We start from the raw sequence: 6,782 nt of genomic DNA, 5'->3' as shown, positions 1-6,782 counted from the left end.
CAGGAAGAAAAAGATTGTTTTTCTTCTTTTATTTGGATATATTGGAAAGATAAAAGCATTATTCTGGTCAGATTATATATGTATTCAAAAGATCTAGATCAAACTAGCAGGTGTTGAATCAAGATTAAGGAAATTCCAAAGATACAGATAAAAAGATACAAAGATATAAAAATAAATTTTAAATTAAAAATATAGAAATAAAGTGGAAAAGTAGACAATATTTTTGAAGTACTGCCATCAGAAGTGCAAGTTGTGAAGAAACTTAATTTACAAAATGTCGTCAGCTCAAATTATTTTGAAACAGAAAAAGTAATACAGCTATCTTAGTATGCACAGTATCATCCCCTTATTCAAACTGTACTTACTGTTTGGTAAACTTGCTCAGTTATACTCAGATGTAAACCTGATTTGACATCCATCTTTCAAAATTTCCTTTCTGATTTCAGCTATTTGTTTTGGTTGTTTAAAATTACATTGGGACCAATTTGACACTTCACTTGTGAGCATATTTACTCAGAAGTAGACTCATTTTCTTACTTGTGATTCATGTCTGATTGGTCACATTTAGGTGACCACTGTCCTTTATGAAGTAGCTGGTTTTCCTGGATAATATAAGTAAAAATACTGGGAAAAGCTGACATACAGATCTGTCTTCATCAATATTTTTTGATGATATTTCTGGATATAAATATGTTCATTGTTTTTACCCAGGGGTTCTTCAGGCAGCTACTGTCCATTACCTTGGATGAAGCTAGAGATTAACCACTATTGCTTTAGAAAGTGATTGTTAATCAAGTGTTTTAAAATGCAATTCATTTGTTTCCACATTGAATAAAGAGTTATCCTGTCCATTTCTTTCCTATTTTTGCCTTCTGCAAACTTTTGTGTTCATCTAGACAGTCCTCTTTTCTTGCCCATGGTCTGTGCACTCAGTTGCAGTGAATTTCTTCTTTAATGATAAGAAATAAAAATGGCTTACTCCAGAGCAAGGGGCAAGAAGAAGAATTAGAGGAATGTAAGGGTGTTGTATTCCATTTGATTTTTAGGATGGAGTCTCTGATTTCTTTGGGGGTGATTGCTCAATTTATGCTTTTACAGGAACTGAAATCAAGTGATTACTTTGAAAATATGTCTTGACAGATACGGTTGTGCAAAATGCAGTCTCCATCATTTCCTCGCACCTTTTATCCGTAGTTTGTTCCCTTCAGAAGAAAAAAAAGGCTATCTTCAGTTTAGATAATGACATTTTTTACTTCTGATCTCTTTTTCAAGCAGAGACCATCAAATAGAGAAAATGGATCTACCTGTACCTACAGACCTTCACTTCATGAAGTTCAATGATACAGAACAGTGTGTGTGGTATGAAATTTTCTGGTCAGGTCTGAACATAACAGCTAATATAAGGCATTTAATAACTTCTGAGACATTTTCAAAATTTCTTAAAATAGTTTTATTATTTGGTTACAATTAGCAATTTTAATAGTACTTATTTTATTGCAACATACTTTAAAGTCTTATTGTTGCCATCTTGTCGAAGTTTCTGGTCATGGTACTAATTATAAGATAGAGGCATTCTTCCTTCATTCAATAACTTGCAAGAAAGAGTGATTTAAAGAGAGACACTTAGCATAGAAAACTCATAAACTTCCACCTAAATAAGCAGTTAGAGAACAGCAGATGTTTTTAGATTGCATTGGTAAATGATGCTGTGTTATAGACGAATCAATACAGTTAAAGCTAATTGTAATGCACTTTTGTCAAAATGATGGTTTTTCTTAAAGTTTATTCCTGATTTATTTCATTTTGCATAGGCTAATTCTGCAGACCTGGTGTCTTTTGCAACTCATGACTGCTAATGGAAAGCTGGATTCATTTGAGTATTAATCTGGCTCAAGTGTATTAAAACAGACTTTGAAATGCTTGATGGAAAAGCATATCAGATATTTACAGAAGACTTGTTTTTTTGCTTTTTCATGGTATTGTGTTAAGTTACTTGGCTTGGTATAAACCAAATAACAGTTAAGAACTTTCAAAGTCTGAAGATCTTAAGTTTCTAATCTCAGGCGCTTCTAGTCACATAATGCTATTGGCTTTGGAAGCTTAACTGTTGAATTAGAAAACAAATTGGATTTTTTGCTATAGAAAATAGCGTGATTTTTTGCCATTTGATTTCTGAAATGCTTAATTTAAAATATGTGTTTCTAATGTGTTGTTTAAGCTTTTTCATAAGGTCTTGGGGACAGAAGCAGTGCTGTATTTTCATTGTGTACAGTACCTGGGAGAGTGGAGCATTTTTCAACATGAGAGTGCTGCTGCAATATCAATTGTAGCTGTTCTGTGAAGTAAAATGGTAACTTTTTAAATAGGTCAGTTTATCCTACTCTGTTCTTCTGGTGTCTTGAATGCCATTTTGTAGGCCATTTTTTGTTCATAATACAATATAGCACAAAATGTGGTAATATAATATCAGGGCTCATACAAAAGACAAAAAAAAAAGACAAAATAATCCCTGAGACAACTGTGACAGTGAAAGCAAAATGGCATTAATTCATTGAAAATATTGTAGAGCTCTTAAGCTTATGAAGTATCAATATTTTCCTTCATCCACAACACTGAATGTACACATAAGCCACACAAACAGAAAGCGAGTTTCTCACCCCAGTTGCTCAAATATAAAAGAAACCTAAATTCAGTTAGTCTGTGCCTATATCAGTCTCGTGCTTGGCCCATTGATTTAGCACACCTGTATTTTATACACACACTTTTACTTACATCTGCTCAGACAGGCAATTAAAGTCTAACATTTCACAACCTGCATAATAGCACATTTTTTTTTCTGATAAATGCTTGTTCAGAACACTTCCTTTTCTGTCCTCTTTTCTTGGAAGAAAATAGTATTATGCAAGTGCCTACATCCATACAGCAGTGACAGAAATAGAGAATATTGCTCTGACTTCAACATAAACCCTGAAAAATGAACCAAAAATGTTCTCTTTGTGAGACTGCCAGTCTGACTTTTTACTGTTGCTTATACAAACACTGGCTTTGACCAAAGAAGGTTCTTTCACATAACCGCATAGTCCATCTGAAATCATCTCATTAGCCTAATGAGGGCAAAGATGGGCAAGAGTTAACAGAGATGATTTGATCAGCAGGCATTAGAGTTGTTCTTGCCTGGACAGTGGTGGACAAATACAGACTGTGCACTGACAGGCAGGTCACCTCCCATTTTCAAGATGGAGGAAAAGAAAGGTTCAGTTCAGATTTTCACCTGACTTTTTAACACTGCAGTTCTCTGTGTTCCCTTCTGTAACAAGGTGGATGGATGATGGCAGAGCGGTGGATGTGTTCTACCTTGACTTCAGTAAAGCCTTTGACACAGTCTCCCACAGCATCCTCACAGCTAAGTTGAGGAGGTGTGGTCTAGACAATAGAGTAGTGAGGTGGGTTGCAAACTGGCTTAAGGAGAGAAGCCAGAGAGTGGTAGTCAATGGTGCGGAGTCTAGTTGGAGGCCAGTATCCAGTGGAGTGCCTCAGGGGTCAGTGCTGGAGCCAATATTATTCAATACATTCATTAACGATTTGGACGAGGGAATTGAGTGTACTATCAGCAAGTTTGCTGATGACACTAAGCTGGGAGGAGTGGCTGACATGCCAGAAGGCTGTGCTGCCATCCAGCAGGACCTGGACAGGCTGGAGAGTTGGGCGGAGAATAACCTAATGAAATTTAACAAGGGCAAGTGTAGAGTCCTGCGTAGGGCAACGAAGATGATTAAGGGAGTGCAGCACCTCCCTTATGAAGAAAGGCTGAGGGAGCTGGGTCTCTTTAGTTTGGAGAAGAGGAGACTAAGGGGAGACCTTATTAATGTTTATAAATATATAAAGGGTGAGTGCCATGAGGATGGAGCCAGGCTCTTCTCGGTGGCAAACAATGATAGGACAAGGGGCAATGGGATCAAGCTGGAACACAAGAGGTTCCACTTAAATTTGAGAAGAAACTTCTTCTCAGTAAGGGTGCCAGAGCACTGGAACAGGCTGCCCAGGGAGGTTGTGGAGTCTCCTTCTCTGGAGACATTCAAAACCCGCCTGGACATGTTCCTGTGCGAGCTCACCTAGGCGTTCCTGCTCCAGCAGGGGGATTGGACTAGATGATCTTTTGAGGTCCCTTCCAATCCCAAACATACTGTGATATTGTGATACTTCTTAATATATTTTGGTACTATTTAGATTAAAAATGTCATTCACATTTGGAAACAGCTAAACCTCCAGTGTCCTCTTCTTCCAGTGTTCAGTTATCACAAATATGGCTCTATTGACTAGGATGAAATGGGGCTTTTGTATATTAGTAGGATTATTCGTAAAATGACCCTCTACTATTACTGGAATTGCTTCTCTTTGAAGTAGTGAGAGATACAGTATAAAAGTTTCTGAATAGTTGAAATTTACAATGCATTGATAAGTAATTTTTCTCTCTCTTTGGCTATACCATACACTTTAAGACAGAGAGGGGCTATTTTGTCCTGCACCTGGACTTCTGAGCAGGCAAAGATGTAGGGAATAGCAGATGTCGAGTGAGGTGAGACAGTGTTTGCTTGGAAAGTTTCCAGATTAGTCTTACTTTTTTAAAGCCTGAGATCACCCAACTTGAGACCAGGGCTAAACAGAGCTCACTTCTCTCAGACAGTTAATTACAAGTTCTTCTGTGCTGGGAGAATGACTGAGAGCCAGACTGCCCTTTGGACTCTGGCAGCTGGGGAACATGGCGTGAAACTGTTTTGTTTCCCTGACGTGGCCTCTGGTGTAGGAGGGGAGTGAGAACCCCTGACCCTCTCCACCTCACTGTACAGAGAGACACTGGTGCAAGAAGGGGACGTGGGGAAGTAGCTGGGTATGAAAATTTGCTCCAAGTGCTCTACGTTTGAAAGACTTCCCTGAAAATCTGAGTGGGTCTGATAGGAAGGAGATTAAGGGCCAGGTTTGAAAAGCTAGGTCAGAATTGTGTCTACAATTCTCAGTGTCTTTGTTACTTCAGGCCTTATTTTACTATAGGTCGAGAGGCAAAGGGGGTTGTAAGTCTTTTGATCACAGAGCATGTTATCAGTTATACAGCTGTATGCACAGTCACATCCTGCCAACCTCATCTTTTCTCCCTTACTCATCTGTCTACCAGTATATTCTTATGTAAAGTAAATATTTGCCATGATCTTTTCTGGAATGGGCAGAGATCCTGAGCACACACCCTTGAAGTCAGAGAAACAATGTTGCTACCATGAATTTATCATTTCCTACTAACAAAATTGGTTTCTGTGCTTTTCCTCAAGACTTCCTGGAGTATTTCAGGAATCTAGAGGTTAAATTTCTCTAAAATGATAGAATGTAATAGAGAATTGCACTCAGTGGTGCAACCTCACAGCAGTCAGAATCAAAATCATTTTTCTTGGAAAAGACCTTTAAGATCATAGAGTCCAACCATCAGTTTTTTTCAGACTACTTAGGATTTTTCAAAAACCCTGAAATGTCTGCATTTTAAAATAGTTTTCTGAAATAAGTAAAGATAATACACAGGACATCAGTGACCTCAAATCTTCATACGAGTCTTTGTCTACTGTCTCATCATGGCAAGATGGTGACAGGCTGCTTCATTTTTGACCAAGTAATTAAACATTATTCCAGCCTTTTTGGGCTGGAATAATGATATATAATTGTATTCAGGAAAAAAGCCTGTGTGGGAGCCTGTCAGAGATGCTTTGCTTGATTCAAGAAAGAGCTTGTTACAAAGAAGTTCTGCCTGCAGTGCAGAAGCACTCACACAGTGCTTGCACCTGCTGGTGTTCCTATTCTGGCCAAACGGGTCCAGGACTGCTAAACCCTCATGAAGATATTTTCTATGAAGGTACCCCGAGGAAAGTGGGTAGGGAGAATTTTGTCATCGTCAGCCTCCACTATTGTTCCTTCACGGATATATATGTCTCTCACAGTTGGAATTTCAGAGTTCAAAAACATAGTAATAGTAGGAGAAACTGATGTTAATCACCATAGGCCCCATTAGCTCAACAACTTGCTTAGTCTCTAATGTTCAATAGCAGGGTGCAAGAAAGGTTCCTATAGTGTTAGCTTGGCTTCCTGTGTATCTTGTAGTCCTAGTAGCTATGCAGAAATGCCAACATAACTCAAAAGTAATTGTTGCAATGTGATAATCAGAATTGTTGCACTTTGTCAGCTCATTAGGAAGGCAAATATATGTCGTTTAAAAAGGAACTTTTTTGGCTGGTGATTAAAGTACAGGACCAAAAGACCAAGATCAGGTTTGCATCTCTGTAGTGCTTGGAGGTTTTTTTCTGTGTTGTTTTGTTTTTGGTTTTTTGTTTGTTTTTTTTTTTGTGTGTGTGTGAAAACTTTGATTAATCATACTGTGCCTCAGTTTCCTTTCAGGTACCAGAAAGATAATATTTTGGAAGTTTTTGACTGACAAATTTAATGTTTGTTAAGTACTTTGAGGTGTTTAGATAAAAGGGTCTCTTGAAATGCAAATTACAGAGGTAAGGTAAGCATAGCTGAGGTGGAAGTATCCTATTCCTATTTTGGTGTCAGCAGCTGCCAGTCTTTTCATTGATTTTTTGCAAAAGCTTGTCTGGCAGCACTGGCTAAAGTTCTGTTTCATTTCAATTATAGGGAGTCTTGTTTTGCTAGGAAGCCATTGATTTGTTTGCTTTTCCCCATGGGAAACTTATTTTTGTGGAGTGTTTAAGGAAATCTGTAAGTGGAACATATAATACATATTG

This window comes from Streptopelia decaocto, assembly GCF_964273445.1.
Source record: "Streptopelia decaocto genome assembly, chromosome: 1".
NCBI lineage: Eukaryota > Metazoa > Chordata > Aves > Columbiformes > Columbidae > Streptopelia > Streptopelia decaocto.
Note: the sequence above shows the minus strand (reverse complement) of the source record.